Source organism: Ambystoma mexicanum, chromosome 5q (assembly GCF_040938575.1).
Source record: "Ambystoma mexicanum isolate Mex_15411 chromosome 5q, UKY_AmexF1_1, whole genome shotgun sequence".
Taxonomy (NCBI): Eukaryota; Metazoa; Chordata; class Amphibia; order Caudata; family Ambystomatidae; genus Ambystoma; species Ambystoma mexicanum.
In genome coordinates, this window is record NC_090933.1 from 755831780 (window position 1) to 755855863 (window position 24084).

At 44.1% G+C, this 24084-nt stretch overlaps 1 protein-coding gene across 3 annotated transcripts in view; it reads left to right on the plus strand.

Annotated features, from left to right (window-relative positions):
• Positions 1-24084, plus strand: part of LOC138497642 (polyamine-modulated factor 1-binding protein 1-like) — a 2990269-nt gene that overhangs the window by 1530656 nt on the left and 1435529 nt on the right. The window lies entirely within an intron of this gene.

The following is a 24084-nucleotide window of genomic DNA, read 5'->3' on the forward strand; positions in this document are numbered from 1 at the left end:
TCATAGAAATGACTTAACCACCGACTGCCCTGATACCTGAAGCGGAACTGTCATCTCGTGCTGGGAAAGCTCGAGCGTGTGCTGTGTTCACCAGTCTCACCTTGTCCCGTGCTCAAAACGTGGGGAAGGGAGAACCCTGGCTAACACATCCTGACTTATCATTTGTGAACACATCTTTCCTTCTTGGGAATCTTATCCCACACTCTTTTTGTATTTAGCATAAGGATTGGCAATAGGTTTTTCTTAGTATAGGCCTGATTTGACACAACGCCACTAGGACTGCCTTATTATTATTTGATGGTCATAGTTTGCTCCCATTTTAGGTTTAGATTAGACGTTTTTCCCACCTACTTATACAGTTTAATAAACACCCTTGAACTGTGATCACTTGTGTCTGTCTATTCTTGATACCATACCTTCCTTACACCGCAAAGACATGAACCTATGGCAAGGGTGGATTGGGTTCTTATGACTCTACTCACTTGGACCACTTCATACCCGACCTTCACGGGACAAGCACTGTACAATGAGGTGATTTACTCACAAGGTGAGGGGTAGGCAACAGCCCTTTACGCCACTGCAGCTGGCGTGGGTGCAGGACCACTCCCGGGCCACCTGTGTGGAATGTTTCTTTGACAGGTGTTTTACTCTTATGCGGTCTCCGCAGATGGGGAACATTCTTAAAGGCATAATTCAGGACATGCTGCCACCCACACCGCCACCTCAGCCAGTGCCTTTGCAGCCTGCACCTCAACCACCACCGCTCCACATGTCTCCGGTAGTTCTGGTAGCAGCGCCTTCACCTCCAGTTCCAGCGCCTGGGCGAGCTCTGGCAAGGAAGGGTTGGCTGAAGGACCCACTTCAACCAGCCAGTAAATAAAAGGCTAGATGCGAAATTCAGGCAGGTGGAGGGAGACCGAATGCTCTTGTCAGTTCACCCCCAGCCACTGTCATCAGTCATTGCGGTGGCGTCTATGAAAGCCAAGCCTCAGACCTCTTCGATGAGCATCTCAACTTCAGCACTACTGAGCAAGGAAGAAAAAATGCTTGAGGCCTATGGGAAGAAGGTGTACTTGAATGCAGGGCTCCACCTCAGACAGGCCAACGCTTATGCCATACTGCTAATCAACAGCTGTGGAGGGAAATTGCCAACTTCCTCCCGGACATTGCAGCCGTACAAACAAGCATCCTTCAAGGCAGGACTCACCGAAGTAAAACTAGTGGCACAGGACATCATGGAAGCCACGGTGGCGATCATAGATACTGCTAGCAGGGCAATCTGCGTGGTGCCGGACATACCAAGGACGACCGGCTTAAGGCGACCAGGATCAACCCTGACGTTCAGGATAGAATCCTAGATATGCCTTTCGAGGGCGGCGACTTGTTCCATTACACCACTGATGAGGAACTAGATAAGAAGAAGAAGAGCATTTAACAGACAGCCAAATCCCTGGCCATTTTTACCAAACCAGCATGCCAAAACCTTTGCGGTTTCCGGGGTTTACAGGACCACCAAGCCAGGCAACTGGACAGGTCGCCCAGAAGTCTTATCACAAGGGCTTCTTTCAGTTCCCCTCCCAGTCATCTGCCTCCGACCCATAGAAGCAATGACGGCTCATTTCAGTCGGGGGCCCTGTACAGTCAAGCTTGGCGCACACACTTTAGGGACTCATGGGTGATTTTCAGTAGTCTCCTCGGGCTTCCAGCTTCCCCTACCACACCGCCCTTCACCCTCCCAGAGATCGGGACTCCTTCATTCTTAGTAGAGATATGTTCTCTTGTTGAGAGCGAGGCAGTGGAGGAGGTTCCTCTCCCTTAGCATGGGTAGGGCTTTTACTCCTGCATCTTTGCTATCCAAAAGAAGAACCATACGGGCCTGCGAGTGGTCCTAGATCTTTCCTTCCTGAATATGTACCTACCTCTGCATAAATTCAAAATGGTGACACCGGCTTTTATAGCAGAGACACTGTGTAGGGGGGGCTGGACATGCTCACTGGATCTAAAAGACGCATATTTACACGTCCCCATAGCGCAGCCCATCAATCCTTCCTCAGGTTCCGGGTCATGGGTTTGCACTTTCAATACAAGGTGCTGTTGTTCGGCCTGAATTCAGTGCCAAGGGTATTCACAAGACTAATGAACGCGGTGGCGGCCTTGCTGAGGTCGGAAGGCCTCCATGTATATCCTTACCTCGAGGACTGGTTAGTCCAAGGGGGGACCCCGGAACAGGTCAGGTACTCAGCGGCCAAACTCATGCCTACACTCTACGAACTGGGTTCTCAATCAACTTCCAGAAATCTCCACTCTACCCTGGACAAACACTGGTGTTTTGGGGCTGCTGTGGGATACGCAGAAGCAGAAGGTGTTCCTCACGGGGGAGAAGATGGTGGTGATCAAATCTTCTGTTGCGCACATCCTCAGCAGAACAGTAACTACAGCCTGGTGGTATCAACACCTAGTGGGAGTACTGGTTGCATGCCTCCTGGCGATCCCTTGCACCAGGCCATGAATGACGAGGTTGCAGCTGCATTTTTCAGAATCCTGAGACCAGGAGTCGAGTCATGAAGGAGCCCTGATCACTACCCGCTCACCTGCAGCAGGACCTCATGTGGTGGGGGCAGGATGCAAACCTTATGGTGGGCAGGCTTTTCAGACTGCCTCCAGCGGCTCATACTATGACTACGGATTCCACACTCCAAGGGTGGGGCGCTACCCTGGGGATACATTCAGTACACGGTCTGTGGTCCAAGACCGACCAACAAAATCACATCAACTGGTTGGAAATTATAGCCATTTGGCTCGCACTCAAGGCATTCCTCCCATTAATCGGGAGCAGTGCAGTTTGCATACGGACAGACAACTCTACTTGCATGTACTACCTCAACAAGCAGGGGGGCACCAGATCCCCATTCCTATGCAGGCTGGCCCTCAGCATCTGGGAGTGGGTGATTACGCAGGACTTCTGAATCTCAGCGGTGCATCTGCTGGGAGAATCGAACCTGGAGGCGGGATCACTCAGTCGGTTGGGCTCTGACAACTACGAGTGCAACTGAACGAGAGAGTTCTTCAGGAGATTTTCAGCAGGTGGGGTCACCTGCTCACAGACTTGTTTGCGACAGAGAGCAACCGGACTTGTCCTGAGGGGAAGAGGGCACGGCTCCCTCAGGAACATGCTTCAGATCCCCTGGGACGGGATATGGGCGTATATGCATTTCCTCCTACCCATCTCACCCAAAAGGTTGTTTGCAAGATCAGGCAGACCCAGCGGCTGCGTCTCAGTCTCATCGCATCTCAGTGGCAAGCCCCTGGTTCTCAGACCTTCAACAGCTGTCATTCCAGCCAGAAGTTCTTCTCCTGTTGGGGAAGGGCAAGCTTCTGACGCAGCAGGGGGGGGGCGGTACTATACCCCTGTCCGGAGAGGCTAGCCCTAGAAGCCTGGTACCTGAGCAGGTAACTCTTTAACAGGCCTGGCTGTCTCGGGACAACCTGGAAATCATCCAGTGAGCCAGGAGTCGGGCTACTCGAAAACAGTACAAAAGAAAAAGGGACCAGGTTTTGCTACTGTTCCAAGGAAAAAGGAGTGGACCCGCTATCTTGCACGCTGGCCCAGCTGTTGTCGTTCTCGGTGTACCTAACGAGATCAGGGATCCAGGTCAACACCTGTCGGACATACCTAGCGACCATTGCCGCATACATAAACTTTGACAAGTTTACATTCTCTTCTACCAACCCAGTAGTGAAAAGACATCTGGTGGGGTTAACCAGGCTGTACCCGCCTGCAGGATGCCCGCACCCAGTCTGGGATCTTAAAATACTCCGCGCCCTCGCGTACAAAACATTCATGCCCATGGCCACAGTGGACATCAAGTTGGTCACACTCAAGACAGCGCTACTAGTGAGGCTTACTTCAGATTGCAGGGTTAGCGAGATTCAGGCCCTGGTGACTTCCAATCCCTACACTGTTTCATCGGGACAAGGTCGTGCTGTGCACTCACGCCAGGTTCCTTCCAAAGGTGGTCTCCTTCCATATTAACGTAGAAATTGTGCTCCCCACTTTATTTCCAAACCCCAATTAAGATGCAGAGAAGGCTCTTCACTGTTTGGATGCCAGAAGATCACTGACATTCTATCTTGACAGAACAAATGCCTTTCGCAAGACGGACACCTTATTTGTCACATTTGACGGGTCAAGGCCGTGACAGCAAGCGTTCAAAGCTTTAATAGCTAGATGGATGACCGCGGCCATCCAGGAGGCATACAAGGCTCAGCACAAAGAATCACCAAGGGGCTTGCACGCTCACGCCATCGGGGCCAAGGCAGTGGCTGTTGTCTTCAAGCTTCACATATCATGGCAGGTGATTAGCAGGGCAGTGACATTAGCCTTCCCATCGGCCTTCTGTAAGCAGTACTGCCTGGATACCAGTGCGAGGGCTGACGCAGCATTTGGCCAGACTGTGCTACGTAATCTGTTGCCTAGAGTGTCAAACTCTCCTCCCAAGGGGGGTTGTATCAGTGGTAGTCACCCATACAGGATGGAGGAAAGGGGACGGGACGTAGGAGAAATTAAGTGTTACTCATCGGAGTGACTAACATACTCCTACTCCATAGCCTCCTTTCCTCCATATGTCCCACCATCCTTTCCCCTAATAAAGAGAAGAGAAGTTGAGCGTTTTAATACAGCTGACGCATCAAAGGGGACTAAGGTGTGGTGCCAGTGGGCGGAGTATAGGGAGTGCATACTCCCAGGGCCTGCTCCACCGTGTGCATATAAATTTAAAGGGAAAGTGTTATTTTCGTGTTGAAAAAGGTTCCGTCCCTAGCGAGGGACACCCATACTGGATGGAGGAAAGGGGACTATGGACTAGGAGTACATTAGTCACTCTGGTGTGTAACGCTTAATATTTTCTACGTTGACAAATGCACAGGTACGTAGTACTGACAAGCCACATTCAGCACCTCCTACACTTGCTTCTGTTTCGAAGATGCAGATGAAGGCTGTTATCAGTCTCTCTGAGCGTGTCCTCTTGGATTGTCCCACATATGCCAATATGACCCATTCTGTTTTTCTATGCATTCTGGGATTTGTAGTCCAAAATCTCCATTTATAAATCCTGGACTATATGTCCAAGAATGCAAAGAGCAGGACAGTGCAATCGCCACCAGAATGGAATGGGACATGTTGGCATTGATGAGCTACTATTTCTTTTATATTTGATTTATTAGGCGGTTGGCTTAAATTAAACCTTTCACCATAATTTCACCATTAAAACCATACAATGTTCATACACAAAACTTCAACTAATTTCCCCTCCTCCCCTCATTGTTTAAACGGTTCCCAAGAATGAATCAAATTATTATAATAATGAACAACCACTCGTCTAGTTTCACTGAACTAGATTCACAAAAAAGTCCCTACAAATCTTGACCTTGTTTCTGTTAATGCGGTGCAAAACAATAAAAGGTGTTGAAGAGATTCCTTAACGTTCTTTATTTTACAGAGTCTGCATGTGGTATCTTTTTCACCATGTCGATTTTGTGCTACTAGTACTTTCTTGGCAAGATAAAGATTTAAAGAAAATCGCATGTACTGTGCACAATAAACAAATATTTGGGTAGGGTATTGTATTGCCTGACTTCCGGATAGGGTTGAACGTACAATGTATATAATTGTCTCTATCCAGTCTTGCCTCCATAATTTGTGTTTTACGGCTGCCTGGTTTAACAATAGTCTCCTCAGAAGTACCCAAATTTACCAGAATTGCACAGCAGACTACCAGAATGTACTCACTCTCGTTAATGATGGCACCTTTTATCATACGAAAGCTTCTTATTGGATCAAGCGATATACATTTACGGTATATAGCCAGGCTTTTCCAAGCAACCATGCGTACAACGAAATCAAATAAACTGGAGGGAAAGCCCTATGTATTGGGAAGGTCAGGTTAAGGGCATCGAAAATGCTGTTATACAAACAAGGAACTGACCTTATCCCATCAAGAATATTTATCTTGTTACACACACTGTTTTTTCCGTGTGGTGCTCTACGAACAAAAGGCTTAAGACTAGTACGCCTATGAAACAATAAATGTTGAACCCAAATACTCTGGATATCTAATTAATTTGATATCTCAGGCTACCCCGGAGCATCGAGTGTTGCTGCCTTGGAGCAAAAGCCAATATATAGAGAAAATTACTGTGATAGCTTAGTGGCTATTTATTAATTGTACAGTTATTGTTTAGCAAATAGACATGATCTCCCAAAGGAGCATTTACAAAAAATGGTACTTTCAGAAACGAAATCAAGCCAAGAGCAAACCTTACGACTTGAATCGGGACACAATTGGGGATATTGAGAACCCTTTTCCAAAAGGCGCCCTCAAGGAACAACCATAGTCTTACAGGGAGGGCAAAAAAGGCTTCTGCAATGTAGGTTAATATAGGAATAACCTTCATGCGGTAGAAAGAGATAACAGGAGAAAGCAAGGACTCACCATATTTTTTCAATAGTACCCGTCCTTGGGCTGACAAGTGTTTAACTTTGGCTTGCAAAATGGCTTTGCGTGGGCCATCAATCAGCCTGTTTAAACACCACCCCAGGTGCACACAGAGTCAACTCTCATAAGGGTCTCATTATTTAAATACCAAGAACTTGTAACACTTTCTTTCCTTGTGCTGACAGCAAGATCAGTATCCTTGATTTAGAGGCATTCATCTTCAAGCCGTCAAAATAGGCGTCAACATGGTCCTGTAGGGTGCTTAGTTGGCATTGCAGCTCAATAGGTGTTTGATCAATAAGGACCAAGTCGTCCGCAGACAGCAGTCTGTCTAATGTGTTACCATTAATACTAGGTGGAAAGCTCCTGATCTTCTTCAAGGTTTCTTTTAAATCAGAAATCGATAAATTGAACAAGACTGGTGCATGTGGACAGACCTCTTTGAGACCCTTTCCTGTGTTAATAGGACCACTTGTGTCCAATCTTATTTTTAATGATGTTCCAGAATGTAGTGCCTCTATAGCCTACAAAAGGTTGATTGGGCAAGCCCAATTGTTTAGTTTAGCCCAAAGAAAGTTTCGGTCCACAGTGTCAAAGGCCTGGGCCAGGTCTACAATGTTGATCAAGAACACGTTGAACACTGTGCCCACCTCTTTTACAAACCCCGACTGTGAAGGGTCATAGTTGCCGGACTCAACAACCCACTTTGAAAGTTCCTTCAAAATCAAAGTGGCAAATATTTCACCTGCCACGTCAAGAAGGGCGATGGGCCCATAATTTTTAGGATTTGACGTATCGCCCGTCTTGAAAATAGGTACCACTATAGAGGACTTCCAGGAAGCCGGTATTCTTTTGACTTTTATGTAGGCAAATCATTTCCAAATGAATGTAGCCCACAGTTCAGTTTTATTTTTTAACATAGCATTTGTCAACCCATCTGTCCCACGGGCCCGAGAGTTACTAGCCTTCATTATCAGGGCTATTATATCCTCTCTGTCAGTTGAAAATGACCATTCTATCAAAGACGATTGATTCTACTGTGAGGATTTCATTCCCCATAGAGAATAAAATGATGAAATGTTCGACCCAGTCGGTCTCTGGTACCGCGTTTATTTGTTACGTGTATTGGGGTATGTTGATCGAGTTTATTAATTGCCATATTTCTCCTGCTATTTTAACTGATATTTTTTGCAGCATAGTTTCTGAGTCTTGTTGCAACATTTTGCATTTGCGCGATCGGTGACAGTTTCTATACTGTTGCATAATCTTTGTTTTATGCTTCACAGAATCCCAAGTTCTGTCACCCTTCAATTTCCTTAATTCGATTTTAGTTTTCTTTTTGCCTTCACCAATTCCCCATTGTATGAATGTCTGAGCAAATGTGTTCTTCATACCCAGTTTCCGAGACGCATTAAAATCCGTCAGAAACTTAGGGTAGTCTAACACAGTCACTAAATGGCTGTTTGATGCATTTTCCACATGGTTTATGAATATTTGTCTACAGGGATATTCTAGATTAATTCATTATCAACCTGTTTCATCCGGTAGAAGCGCTGACCACAGCGGATTAAACCTCTGGAGTCTTCACCCTTGTTACTTCACAGGTCATTTTAAGAGGAATTACCTTTTTTCGTCAACCATTGGACGATGTTATTGGATACAAAAATGTAATCCACAATTTTACTTTGTGGCCCCCTTTTCCAAGTTTCACTCATATATCATGGAATATCTCCCTTACATTGGCAATTTACTAGATTCCCGTTGGGAAATTAGCGGACTATGTTCAGGCGCTTTTTTGACACATTTTGAATATCCCGGAGGAGGAGGTAATGGTGCTGGATAGAACGCACTGTGTTTATATGTCCTCCTAGCAGAGTAAGAATTTCCTTCCAGATGTCCTTACACAGGGCCATCTATTTCAGCTAAATGAAAGGATCATGGCGACGTTGAGGAAACATCAATTCCAAGATGGCTCCATATTAGTGTTTCAAGATCTGGCCCAAGAGACATTGCAGAAAAGGAAGAACCTGCGTGTGGTTCCAAGCTGGCTTACAGAAAAGGACGTGAGAAATAGGTGGATGTTCCCATGTAGGCTAAAGTTTGAATATCATGGGAAATCCTGCAGCCTTTGTCAAGGAAGAGGAGGTTGCAGAACTAAAGGAAAAGGGCGAGGGTAACTTACCATCAGAGTTGTGCCCAGAGAGAGATAGGGAAAAGCAGGTGAAGAGACTGCCAGGAAAAGAGGGATAGAAGAATGGTTAGCTGTATCCTAGAGGAAAGGGAAAAGGAGGTTGTCTCCCCTCTGTTACCTGAAGGGGCTGGGGAAGGGTGTTGGAAATAGAATTGCTTATTTTATTTGGGGATGAGGAGCAACAGCAGGGGTCCTAAAGGTTTTGGTGGAAGTTATCATAGGATTTAGTATCAGCATGGTTTAGAGTGTGTCGTTTTAGCATGTATCTAGAAGGTATGAATCGGTCCAGGGGCGAGGGGTTAGGGTTTGAGGTTATTGCGGAGGGGTTGAGGGGGGGGGCAGGAAACTGACAAGTGTCCGGGGATGCCTGTTTGGTCCTGCTTGTGTGTTAGCTTTTGGGGGATTAGGGGTATTACAATATTCTATTCAGTTAATTGTGTCATGTGGCTTAATTAATGGGATGGAGAACAGGATTATTGGCTCATGAGGGTTGCGAGGAAGTGTCATTTTAGGGTGCAGAGAACAGCAAAGGGTGATGGCTGAAGTAGGTTTTGTGTGAGATCTTAACTCTTGCCAAATGGTGCTATATTCTGAGAAAGTTAACAGAAAAGAAGGCTTCAGTTGCCTTTCTTAAGGAGAAGCACCTGATGCCAGGTGTTGAAGTAAGAATACGATGCAAAGCTATCCCCGAACAATATTTTGCAACCAGTGGCTGTAAAAAAGGTACAGCAATCTTACTTGGCAAGGAGCTCAGCTTCTCTAAACCATTCATTTATAGAGATCCTGTGGGGAGGATCCTATTGCTTAAAGGGCTTATAGAAGGGCAGTTGTTTACACTGCTTACGTCTTATGCAGCGAAGGATCAACAAGACCACTATATAACATGGTTTCTGGGGAAGCTGAGGGGACTTTGGGAGGGACAGGTAGTCATTGGAGGCCCCTTCAACTGTGTGATTCACCCAGCATTAGACAAGATGCTCCCGTCTACGGCGAATGATAACAGATACTGGAAAGAGCTGGCTAGGCTTCTCTAGGAATTGGGCTTCATTGGAACTTGGGGTTTCTTTAGGCAGTGGCAGAGGGATTATATACACTTTTCAGCGGTGCATAGGGGTTTCTCTAGGATAGCTATGATTATGGTTTCAGTGATGCTAGTACCGATGGTGCTTCCGGTTGAAATAGGCCTTTGATATTTTCTGATCATAACCCTGTTGTGTTGCAGATATGATATGGCATTTATAATGTGCCTGTACACAAGTGTTTCTAGGCGTGACCAGACAAGGATGGGGATATAAGGGATGAAAAAATAATGATCTCACTGGGGCTTGTCATTCAGATCGTGCAAGTGCAGAGAAGAGGGAAGGGGGAGAAGTGCCGGGGGGGGGAGAGAAGTGCAGTTAACTCACAAGTGCAGCCAGCTGGTGGCTCATAAGTGCAGAGAGAAGGTACTGTAGGGTTGCAGATACAGACCCTGAAGTGCTGGGGAGCCCGGAGGCAGTGCAAGGGCATCTGGACATGCAGGAGCATGGTCCAGAGTTCAGAGGGTGACCAGTGCTCAGAGCAGTCAGGTGCATCAGCAGGGTAGAGGAAGAGAGAAATCGGAAGTGAAAAGGAAGGTCTTCAGTTGCTTCTGAAACCGGTGGTGGTTCTGCTCAAGTTTGAGAGATGCAGGAAGGCTGTTCCAGAGGGAGGCCCCGAGAATCACAAAGTTCATTGTGGCAGAAAAGAAACCATCAGAAATGGAAGGGATCATAAAGAATGGATGAGCGGAGTCATTTTCTACAGATGGTGATGGCATCTTTATCAACTTCACTGACTCCTTTTACTAAACTCCATCCATAACTCTCTGCAAGATTAGAATAGTCAAATAACAGTTATACACAATAAAGTGATGTGCCTGGAAGGGTTTGTTGCCAAAGTGAAAGAGTGATTAAATAAAGAAGCAGACAATTTTCTCCAATGGCAAAATCGCCTTTTCGATCTGGCAAGGTGTGAATAATTGGATAAGTCTCTGTTAATGGAAGCAATTTTGGATGATTACAAGTGGATGAAAGGGCGCCTCGCAAAGAACCAGAGACCTCCTGCGAAGATCGCCAAAAGACAAGTTCCGGACTCAGCCTCAGTGGCCTCTGGTGATGTGATGGAGGAGCAGGAAGTGGTGGAAATTGCGGCAACAATTCAGCCTGAACCGCAAACAATACCAAAGGATGTAAACATTTGTTCAATGTTTAAACCAGCTAAGAACACTGAAATCTCAAAGGAAGACTCAGGAAAGAGAAAGATGGAAAAAAAAGAAATAAAAGCCAAGAACATAACTACCCGTAAGCGAAAAAATCAAATGGCTCTCTGGCCTTAGTAAGGAATTTAAGATCTCCACCTGCTATGGATAAGAGACCAATGTCTAAGCACCCAAAATGTGAATTGATGTTGCCACAAGTTGATTTGGCAATGGATGATACGAATACTGCTGAAGGACAGACAGAAGATGATGACCTCTCTGAAACCTGTCTTAAGTGACTTAATTGAAGTTATGGACAGCAGGAAGATGGTGATGTGAAATGGAATGACCTAAGCCGATCGGATTGGGCAGAAATTGAGAGACAAATCGCCCAAGTTACTCAGAGCAGAAGCCTTTGAACAAAGCCAACCAGTTACCATCAAGGAATGAGTCTCCTCGATTCAAGACCATGGAAAAAAAATGAAGAGCAAGGAGTAAGGTACAAGCACCAACTACTATTCAGAGAGAACCTGACAAAAGAGCCGAGAGAAGCACCGTGATCAGATCAAGTGAACCGTCTCATAAAAATCGATATCAGTTAAAATCTAGCTGTGTTGCTCCAAAGACCAACCTAAAGGTCTATTTGGAGAGAATTAATGCGGGCCCAAATGCTCTAATCTAATCTTGAATAGGAGGAATGTGATAAAGTTATTGCATTAGAACCCACCACTTAGGCAAGTATCCACAGAGGATTTTATGGTAGTGGAGTTTGTAGTAGAGAGGAAGATGGACTGGGTAATTCTGCATCTCGCTTCACAGTCAATCAAGGAGGCGCTCTTGATACAGAGCGATAAACTCTTACCTCTATGATACGAACTCAGCAACCACCAAGAAAAGATTAAACAAGTTGGAAGGAGGTGACAGATAAAAAAATGACTGATTCAAGGACTAAGCCCAATCTGGGTGGTCGTAAAGAGGTAGGGGATCAAAAGGAAATTGCAAAGAAAAGAGAACATCAGCTCCTAAAAAAAGATCACCTCCCTTTGAAATTTACTATAAAAAATCAAAGGAAAAAACAAAAGAGGAAGTGTGAACAGGAAAAGCAGATGGAGGGGAAGTCAACAAATTGGGATTGGCTAGCTGGGTGTTGGGAAATCCTAATCAGGACTAGACTGCATGCCTTCGCAACAACCAGAGACTCTGAATTGCATCTTGGAATACAAGAGGTTTTAAGTCAATTTTCTCCAAGAAATCTCATGTTGGATCAATTTGGTATCTTTTGCTTGCAAGAGACATGGCTTAGATCCAAACCCCTGTGCAATGGGTATGTGGCCCACCTAAACCCGGCGTACAAAGAAATCACAGGGATACCTTATTCAGGTCTCTTGACGTTAATAAAAGTGGAGGTGGGACTAAGAGTAATTAGTCGTGAGTATCCAAGTCCTTATGTGCAAATTCTGAAAATAATAAGGGAAACCTGCCAATTGAAAACAAACTACCTCCTAGTCAATGTTCATTGGAGGGTGAACATGTCCCGGGAAATTAAATTAATTTATTCAGTAATGAATTATATGGATGTCGCCATTAGAGAGTTGGAAGATGGCAGAATTATTCTATGTAGCCAATGGAATATCATACTATTGAATAAAGAAGGTTGGCCATTGAAAGAATTGGAGTTGGAGGATCGAGCACGCTGCTGGTCTGCAGCCATGGATTTAAGAGATTTATATATGCTGAATGCACAAACGAAGGTGATCGACCAGGTGCATGTACATGGGGGAGAAGCATGCAGAGATCCTGTCTGGACTACTGCTTCATATCAAGAAATATGAATGAGGTGGTTGAAAGATTTGAAGTTGTAAAACCGATGTCAAGTAATCATGATCTTTTGGCTATCTCTCTGTGCCTGCTCAATCCGGTGAAGTGTTTGGAAATAATGGGTTCAGTAGAGTTAACTTGGGGAAAGAACAGACTGAGGCTTAGAAAGGATGATATTGCAAAGGTGGTGAAACAATACCAATATGCGATAGAAGATAATCGGACGTAAGAGTAATTATATGTTACTCACCGTAGTGACTAACAGACTCTTAGTCCTTAGTCCCCTTTCCTCCATACGTCCCACCATCCTCCCTCCTAATAATACTGGTGTCATTAGGCAACCTTAAATATTGTCAACACGTCAAGGTGGACTGAGGTGTGGCGCCGGTGCGAGTCAGGGTAGCGCATGCTCCCAAGGCCGCACCCCCGCGCACCCATAAATTTAAAGGGGAAGAGGTTTGTTTTCTGGTGAAAAAGGTTCCGTCTCCCGTTCCTAGGAAGGGACGCCCATGCAGTATGGAGGAAAGTGGACTACGGTGAGTAACATATAATATCCTCAAGGAGATGGAAAACGTGCTATGTTACCAAAGCATCTGTATGATATGGGGTTGGTAAGTGTAAGAAGAATCTTGAGGGCTGATATTAGAACGATCTGGAGGGGAGGTGAACTGTCCATGAAGGAGAGGATCCAAAGAGAAAAACGAAAATATTGAAATTGGTTAATATCAACAGAAGCATTGAGAGCGCAAACAGACGCTGAGAAAATGCTAAAAACTGTGTGTTACAAAAACACAATGGGAACTCTTGAATAATGGAGGGAATTTTAGACCAACACACACTATGAGCTCAGTAAATGATGATGGATGGATGTCACATAATGCTGCCTTGTGTGCGGGTCCTCAGAACATAAAGAAAGATGTTGGGGAATGTTCTAGAGAGAAATGGGAATTTGCATTTGATGAGGATGTGGTGAGACGGATGATAGGTAACTTAGTTCCTCGAGGGGAATAGGCACGGGGGTGGTCTGTCTAATCAGGAGCTGAAAAATAACATGGGGCTATGAGGAGGAACGGTAGTTTCCTTGTTTAAACAAGTTATGCACAATAAACAAGTACAACCTTTTGACGGGAGGCTAACATAGTCCCCATTTTCAAGAAGGGTGACAGGGCTGACCTGAAGAACTGTTGCCCTGTCGCCCTTCTGGACTCTTTGGGAAAGTGATTTGCATCTGCCTTGCTGCGGGATCTAAATGCATGGGCAAACCGGGCTGGAATATTGGACCCAAGGCAAACTGGGTTCATGAAAGGTGTTGGGACCTCATTGAGCCTATTTGTTATTAACTTCTTAAAGCAGAGGGCACTTGAATAAAAAACCTGTGTATACATGGCATTCATGGACCTTGAACAGGCTTTCGAAGGGGTCAATAGAAAGAACAACTTTGGGCTAAACTGAGAAAATGAATTCCCCCGTTGACCTGGTAGAGTCCATGGAGGCTCTGTACTCCAATACTTCTATTCAAATAAGACTATCAGCAAAAGGCCACCTATCAAGGAATATCCCAACTTACCACAGCTTAAAGCAGGGCTGTGCTTTAGCCCCCCTACTTTTCTGTCTCTATATAGCAGATTTAGATGAATCTCAAAAGGATGTTAGAGCTTTTGCTCTTAGGGTGAACTCAGTTGAGGTTCCATGTATATTATTCGCCGACGGCCTCGTATTTCTGGACCAAACCCCCATTGGCTTCCAAAGAAGAATTGAAGCCTTCACAGACTATCTCTCAGAGAATGGCATGAAAGTCAATGTGGAAAAATCAAAGTTCTTGGCCATGTTGTCGGCATATAGAAAATGGGGGGACAGGTTCACATGGAGAGTGGATGAACTAGCCCTGGGGGTGGTGGAGTCCCTGATCTATTTCGGTGTGACGATAAACAGGAACATGGATGATAAAGTCCAATATTTTCAATTGAGGGCTAAGATATCTAAGTTGACCAACCAGAGGGCTGTTCTCCATAGACAGCATGGGAAGTTCTTGATGATACCACTTATTACATTCTACCACCAGAGGGTTGTCCAGATTATAACTAATGGTGCTGAAGCAGCATTCAACTTGTCATGGAAGATCTGGGAAAGACTGGAAGAATTTTTCTGACGGAGGATTTTGAGACTACAAAATTCGCTTCCGATGGTTTCAGTTCGATATGAACTACGGTTACAATCGATGGCTTTGGTAGTCTTATGGAAAATGATGGCTCTATGTAGAAAATGTTCCTATGAGCCTTCAGTAATCCCCTTCTCTATGTTTGATCCGCAAAAGATAGTACAAGAAGGATGTCTAATCAGGTGGAGATGGAGGTTGAGCGCATTCTAGCGGACAAGGGTATTGAGATGAGTGATCTAGCCTCCAATCCAGCAAAAGTGAAAAAAGAAATTGCAGGAACTAGACTGGATTGAAACTGTCGAGAATAGGAGTAAAGATAAAATTAGACCAACTGGAGGAATGGAGCGAATGGGTTTGAATAAACTACCAATATAAACCTAAAAAAATTCCCATAGGCTTTCTATGGAGACCTCCTGCTTAGGTGTATGTTGAATATCTTAGATACACGCGAGGTCCAATTAGCAAAGAAAAAGATCAACAGGACAAACTCGCAATGTAGGTATTGTAGTGAAGGGGGGAGTGTTGAGACTCTCTTCCACTTAGCTACTTTCTGCAAAGTGTTATCGTAAGTGTGATCAAGATTTTTAGGCACTCATGTGGATTTGAGACTGTCTCTTTCAGTTAAACAGTAGTGGAAATGGTTTCTGCTAGGAGAAAGAACCAGTTTGGTACTTGCAACTATGAAATTGGTGGATGTTGTGCTTAAAGAAAAGGTGTAAGTGAGGATGTGGGTCCTTTTAGATTGAATTTTAAAACTGCACATTTTAATTGATGTATTTTAGGGTGATTAGTGTGCTTAAGGAATGATTCATAATCGAATTTAAAATATTCTGATGCTGTTAAAGGTTTGTTTTGTAAAACCAATAAAACATTTTTTTAAGTATTGTTGAGTGCGGTGGCAGAGGCGATCTATGCAGCTAGTAATGCTCAAGCGGTTTTTCTCACACACTTATTGACCTCTGCAAGACTGGTTCTGGCTCAGGGTTGGAAAGGTTCAGAGGGTCCATTTCTGACTTTATGGTGGGTAAAAATCTGGGGCGTTATCACCATGGAGAAAGTCTGTGCCCTAACAACTGGCAGTTACCAAAGGTTTCTTAAAGTGTGGTCTCCCTTTTATGAATTGGTGAAAGAGAGAGAGCACCACTTTTACAAGCCAATGTTGTTGAGGAATTTTTCAATTCCATGATAAACTTGAAAACCGTAACTTTTGGAAGGTTTGCTTCGATGAAGAAGGAGGTGAACCTTTCGAAGAGGAAGGTAAAAGTTAGTGGGGTGTTAGTCGAATAATGTGAGTCGCTGCTATGCCACCAAAGTTAGGTTGGTTATAAAGTACTGTTTTGTTGTTTAAATTTCGGGACTATTTGAAAAGTTCAAGATATGGAATGTATGTATTGGCTGTGTAAGAATATGCAGAACACTTTCATTTAAAGCTTTATTTACTTTCCGGTTCCCAGAAAGTAAATGAAGCTTTAAGAAAAAACAAATAAATAGAATTGCATGATGCTGTAATTCTAGTAGAAGTATGTTTAAAATACAGACCCTTCATAGTAACAGTGTTGATTACTACTCTGGCATTTTTAAAACATTTGACATGATAGAAATAACTGAAGTTTTATGAAATATCTGTTGTACCTCAGTAGTGTCATATGGAACTGATGTAAGTGTGAGCACATCAGTTTCCTTCTGTAGATCAAAGATAAAAACATTGATGATCACAATCAATACGTTCAGATATCTGGTTGATAACAGAAAGTCTATGTTGTGAGTATAGAAACACATAAAACAGTCATGTCAATGAGGATGCAAGTAAAGAATGACTGTAAAACCCATATAAACAAAAGTGCATAATTTTTCAATTTTAACCATTGCAAAAATAAATAGAATACCTTCTAATATAGTTTGTGACATGGATAATAACATAGACATTGCTAGAAATACAGTATCTATCTTCTATCAGCTGTCTGCATAGAACTAATGTGAAAATGAAAAAAAAACATAGAATGCCAAGCAGTGTCAATGGTTTTGTGTAAACTTGTACAAGTCAAAGATTGGCCCTGTTGTAAATGAATGTCTAAAGGGACTACTTCAAAACAACATAGATAACACACAGACAATTCTAAAAAATCACAAATCACTATGTAAGATATATAGGCTTTAGTGGGTCAAAAGAAGTGTATAATTTCTTCCAAAGTACTTGAGTGAACTTCCATTTGCGGTGTCTAGGTAACGACAGGGGTAAGAGAAATTAATATAGATTAATAACTGTGATAATTCGACATGTGCAAATAGATTTAACAGAAGGATACTAACATATGTTTTAATACATTGGATCAGTCCAACTCAAGAATTTAAACATTTATATAATGAAATGTTGCGCTTTGAAACACCATTTGCTGTATTGGAACATTATAAATACCCAATAAATATAAAAGCCTTAATTGGCATTAAACCAAGTAAATAATAAATAAATAAATACCCAATAAATGAAATTAAAATAAATAAAGTTTAAATTTATGATAACATAATCATGTGTAACTTGCATTCTTCAAGAAATATAAAAGAAATTACTGATTGAGTATTACAAGAAACATGTAGCATAATATTATACTTTGAGTGAGCTGAATATACATTCAAAACATTTGTGTACTTCTTACTGACCTGTCCGTATGCTGAAAGACAGTGGGAACAACTTATCTTGCAGAAGTACAGCAGTAACTTGAGAGTCAATCCTGGGTGACCCTTTTGGCAAATTTAGAAGATTGTTTAATCTCTCATGAAAAGAGCATGCTGCACATGCAGAAGTGGTTTCCCCTTATATGTGCAAAGACATAATTGGCACAGCTGTGTGAGAAAGGCATGGTATCAAGAGAGACACAGACTCAAGTGACTTCGTTTGAAAACCTTTTTTGATTAAGGTTCCTGGGTTGGTGTAATGCCTGACTGGCCCTAACTCTAAAGGGATAATTCCCTTAACTGATGTATCTAAATGGCTGTTGCTGTCTAGGAGTCAAAAACAAAAGCCTGTCTGTGTATAACCTATGCTTGCCATCACTCTATACAAAAATGTGACAGGAAGTCTTTTCAAAAATAAGAAAAATTGTGGTTCAACAAAAATGAAAACCAGGATTGGTTTCAGGTTGTCTTCTTACCAGGTGCTTCTGGGTCAATGTCACACAAATAAGTTCAATCCACAGAGCTATTCATAAGACCTTCTTCACAGGTCCCTTGTAGTTATTGCAACTACCTTTAGTATCTGTTTAACATTGGTTGGAGTTAAGGTGTCGGGACGCCCTCTCTCCTGCGCACCTGCTATTTGCTTGTTGCTAAATCTGCCTGCAGCCTAAATCCTGGTTTGTCTAGGGACCAACTCCAAGGTTCCTGTTTAGTTTGAAGATTTGTGGGGATGACAAATCCGTGGATTAGTTTGGCGCTGGTTGGATGTGTTAGTCCATATTCTCACAGTTTGTGCGAGTTGATTATATTAATGATCATGTCAAGTGTTTTGTCATTACAAGCGTTATTTATTTCTTGGTTAGTTGGCACCAATAAGAACATCATTGTATTAATGAATGACCATTTTTTGACATGGTGAATAGAAACACAGCCGACGTGCGTTTCAACCTTAGTTTTTTTCAAGGCCAATTGAGATTGAGAAGTTAGTTCCGGAGAGTTGTGGACTGATCCTCCCAGGTATGGGCGTCAGAGGTGCTGGAAAGCCAACGGTGCGATCCGGCACCATTGGCTATCCAGCCCCTCTGATGCCCATACAGCGATCGCTGTATACAATAAAGGAAGGCATTTGTTAAATATACGAAGTTCTGAAATAAAACATTAAAAGAAAAATGAAGTTGCATGGAAGTAACTGATCGATGCAAAAAATAGAAAGCTGCTAATGGATCTAGAAATGAATATGGTTGTTAAAAAGCAAATACATAAGTTCAGTTGTGAAATGTTAATGAAAATAGCGATCTAGAGAAACTTTAGGAATGGAGAACATAATAAAAAGAATATTAATGCATGTACTAAATTTGAATAAGAAAACATGAAACAAGACATGAAATATTGTTCAGCTGAAGATTTATGGAGTGTTTTCAAATGGAAGACAAAATCCGGTGTGAGGATAACTTCTGTAGTCCAAAGCAGAGAAGTGGTCCTCCTTTGGATTAGAAGTCTGCTTTATACACTGGGATAAGAGTGCGTATATGTTATGCCAATATGCCAGGTTAAAATGTAGAAGCGCGGTCAGGAGAGGTGTTGTCAAGAAGATGTAAGGGGAAATGTCTCTTCCTTCCTCCGGCACTGGTGACATAATTTTGAAATACAGGGACATCCTTCAAAGTACTAACTGTAGACACGGGGTCTGCGGTGGCCATTTGGACAGTGGCATCTGATGCAAGATTCCTTTGTGTTGTTTTTGGAAGTACGGCCATTCTCTCACCCGCCATAACCGTTGGCCCATCCCCATTGTCAGATCTTGGCTTAAGTGAACTTGCATTGCATTGGCAGTCGGTTGCCAAGATTATGTGAGGACAATTGTTTCCGGCCGAATACAGTCCCAGTGACATGTTTTTTTTTTTTAAGGGACAGCTTTCAAAGTACTAGCAATATGCCTCGTCTGGTTGATTTATGCCATGTATAGATTTTGAAAGGAGTACCTTCTTAGGTACTTACAGGACCACTGGTGAACTCCTGCATATAGTACAGTGGACTTGGTAGTCTCAAAATTAAGTCTTAAGAGCACATGACTTTGTTCACATAAGTTTAAATCTTGGTACTTTTCATTCAATATTGTACTTCTATTTTGACACTAAAATGTAGAGTATGTCTGATATTCGACTATTCACTCTGGATGCAATTTAGAAAATGTAACGAAGAAAAGCCTATTCAAGCATATGATAGGTAAGTGGCCCATTACTGATTGCCTGAAACCATCAATACGACAGCTTTCAAATCTGTATCCCTGTTCGTCACACTACACCCTTCATTTTTTTCTCTAGAAACCGATGTTGAGTGACACAACATATTGTTTATAAAACGACATATACAGCATGACTTTCATTAAAATTGGGAGGCCATGGAAGGACATTTGAGAACATGAAGCACATACCAAGCAACATAGAGAAATTATATAAAATATGAATATCTCCTAATGACCTTATATGCGTTATGGTTTGAGTGACTTCACATAATACACTTATGATTGTGATCACATTTGGATCTTTCAATTTCAACATTTGTTTATTTAGAAACTCAATACAATGCCTCTATGGTGTGCCCTTTTACTCTGGCACAATGTATTCATAAATGTGAATGAACCCTTGCAACTTACTCTAAGCGAGGTGATCATTACAGTTTGTGAAAAAAATAGGCTCATAAGCAGTGGGATCTCTTAATAAGATTGATGTGGTTATTCTTTATCATTTCACATATCCGTTTATACATTGGTGTATGATAGAAAATATAATTTTTGGATTACTGAGTGCCAACCAACATGACTGAGTTTGTGAGTTGCTAGAAATATTTGTAGTACTATTGAATATTTTTCATCGGACAAAATGACTAGTTATAAAAACATTTAATAATAAATAAAACTATATGTTGAAATTAGATTGAATTGACTTTGTGGAGAAATCTAGTATATTCATTGTAATCCCTGAGAAACTCCTCCCTTACGGCTCGTATAACACATGCCGGTATGACTCTACGGGCTCTGACCCCACCGACCCCCCCATCTTCTGTTCAGGCTCTGTAGGCCATAAGCCTGTACCATCAGTGGAAATAAGAGAAATTGTTGAGTATAAGGAAGTGAAATATAATTTGTACAATGTTGTATTACCTATTATGAAAAACATAGTCTTCTAGAACCGTGCCACAGTAAAAGTACAGATCAACTGAGTTCACCTACAAATTGTTATAAAAGAAGATATATACAATTATAATATAAGGCCACTAAAATAGTTGCTAGACAGTGTCTAAAGGAATATATTGAACAGACATGAATGTTTGTTAGGTTACGTTTGTGACAAAAATCATTCTACACAGTAAGTAAAATGGGAACAATTTGTTGATAATTTAGAGAACCATGGAGATTGTACATCTGCATTGTACAGTTATTTCGAAAGCACTTTGTAAGAAAGGTTATTCTGTAAAAAGGGTCGACACAGGCCGTGGCCTGGAGCACCATCGATGTGGCTGCTCCTCTGATGGCCTCTGTGTGAAGCCCGCAGTCCGTCTAGTTAAAAAGATGTTCCAGCTGCCTCTTTAAAGGAATAATGACAGCCACAGCAAGTATAATGGCCGGGCTACATATGGGAGTAATACAAGCCACTAACGCTCGCTAGGAACCTAGATTGAAGCCGACAAAGTTTGCCTTGCCTGCCGCCGTAACATCTCAAAATGGCAGACGGACCAGAGGGGCTTGATCGTAGCATCTCATGGGGGCTGGCAACTGAAGTCTTCGGCTGCGATCTACCAGAAAAGGAGCTCTGACCTGCTGGCTTCCCTCCACCCCATCAGCGCCTGACTTCCAGTGGGCACATCAGGACTGCTACCCGGCCATACACCTTGCGAGAGGTAACCTTGCAGCATTGACCGACAGGGATCCAGCCCCAGGCGTGGTCGCGATCCGGCTCCATCAACGGGCCCTTGAGATAAAGACTTGAGGCACGTCCAACCCTCAGGGGGTGCCGGGGGCCACCGTGGGTTTTGCCAGACTCCGCCTGTGGACAGAAGCTGAGTCCAAAGGCCCGACTCTGCGGTCTCGAGTTCCCGGTGTGCTGTGCACCATCCCCCAGATGGATCATCTTGATTCCCACGCCTGACACGGTGGGTGCAGACGGCCACCCGTCCCCCCATACATCACGGCAGCCTGTCGCGCCCGGCAGAAGGGGGGAAAAACATCTAACAGTGGCTTCCCCTCGGCGATAAGCTCCTGCCCCCATGGCGTGGCCCATCATGCACTGGTTCCCCGGAATCCTCCGGAGCCGCACATGAGGGGCGTCCATTACTGAAGCTCCTCACAACTCCACCGCCGAGCCACTCTTCCAATCATTGGGATTACTTGGGACAGCGGGGGGTGCATTGGGGGCGCTGCTTCCCCTGGCGGCTGCTCCTTCTTGTCTCAGCCATCTCCCCCGCCCTCCCCTCTCCGGCAGCACTCAAATCTTCAGCTACTACTTGGGGCAACCCGGCCCACAACCCCACACCCCTTCTGAAAGTGCGGGGCCTAGGTAAGCCTACTATGACGACACTGGCCCCCTTCCCAATAAGAGCGACGGCCTGAATTTCTGGGACACTGTTTGATCTTCAACCTCTGATGCTGGCACACACATCCAGGGCCTGGCTCAATGAAACCCATCAAGGAGATCAGTGGTCTAAGCGTTGCTTTGCCCTTAACACCCTCTGGGCTCCAACCATCCCGGGGCGTCCCTATGGGCCTCCGCCCCCATCATCTAAATAGCCCCCCCTGCCTACAGGGAGCACAGCACGCCAACAACTCTCCTGAGGGGCCCTGCCTCCCATGCACAATCTGAACTTGCCTACGAACCCTACACTCAATTAACAGAGACGCGCTGACTTTGGGACTACCCTCTAAATAGCACAGAGCAGGATTGGGCAGCCTTCCCCCCACCTCCTGAAGCAACTGACCTTTCTGGACCCCCCCACCTTAGTTCTCCGCTCCAGAGACCACGCGGACTCCCTCCAACAACATCGGGAAGCAATGACCAGGCAGTTCAAATCTGCTAGGAACTCTGACATCGCCACCATGCTGCTTTTGGCGGACAAGGGGAAAAAATCTGAGCCCCCAAAATTCACGCCCCAACAAGCCTCAGAAGACAGAGGATTACTGGCAAAGAGAACATTCAATTTTTCATGTTGGACATCAAGGCGGAATTTAGATCATGCATGTCAGATCGCTCCACTAAATTAGAGCGGACAGACCAAAGGGTCACGGGTGTGGAGCAGAGGCTGGGGGAAGTGGAGGATTTGACTCAAGAACACTCGACAACCTTGGTAGAGGTACCACGGTCGATCCAGGCACTCCATAAAAAATGCGAAATTCTCGAATTCAAACAGGAGGATCTTGAAAACAGGGCCCGACGCAATAACCTGCGGATACGAGGAGTTCCATCCTCTGTCCTGGAAAAAGACCTGGCTGAATACATGGGTGACTTTTTCCAATCATTTCTACCACATCTGGATAAATCACAGCTAATGTTGGATTGAACCCACAGACTGCGCTCCACGACGAGGTGTGGATTCGGATCCCCGCGTGATGTGATAACAAGGGTGCACTTCTACACCACCAAAGAAGCCATATCAGCGATAGGTCGGTCCCAAGATGAGCTGTCATTTCAGCGCTCCCCCTCCAAATATACCAAGATCTCTCCCTCTTGACAATACAAAAGCGGAGGGCCCTCCAGCCTCTAAAACTCTTCCTCCAGGACCACCGTGTCCGGTACCGATGGCTGTTTTCAACGGCCGTTTAATTTTCCTATAATGGAACCCTCCGAAGAATTAGCCACCTTGAAGATGCAGAAGCGATCCTACGTCCTAAATCACCCGGGGGAACAAAAAAAACTCACCTGACTGCACAGAGAGCGGGGCAGTTAGCTCTGCTCCTAAACCGAGGCGAGCAGCCTGGACGAAAGTACAGAGGAGCCAGAATGTGAAATGAAGTCCTGTGGGTTTGGCATGCTCCAGAGGGCCTTAGAATACAGAGTGATGAGTATGACCCCACTGGCCCATTTCTGAGGCGCTTGCCACCGCTACTCCCTGGGAGCCCATCTGTGGCCCGGGCACAAAATATCCGGCACTGGAGCACAGAGCTACAAGAACTCACTGTGGGCTTGCCACGGCCCATGCCCGACTCCAAGGTGCATGCCACCAAATCTCCCTTGGAGGGAATTTCCGATTTTGTTGACTGTCTTAGCCCCATTGGCTGGACGAACAGGTTTGGCCCTGTTGGCCAGGGGACTTTCCAGACCAGAAAAACTGTCTCCCCAAACAGTTTTATTTTAAATATATTTTTATTTTATTTTTTCAGGTCAAACAAACACACTACAACTGTTTCAAAACATAAAAAGCATCATATTCCAACACATTTTCAAACTCCCCAACTCCCCCCTCCCCCTTTAAACTAGAGCCGGTTCTCACATATTGTTTACGGGAACATCATTGGGTGGCACACTACCTAGACAGCCAT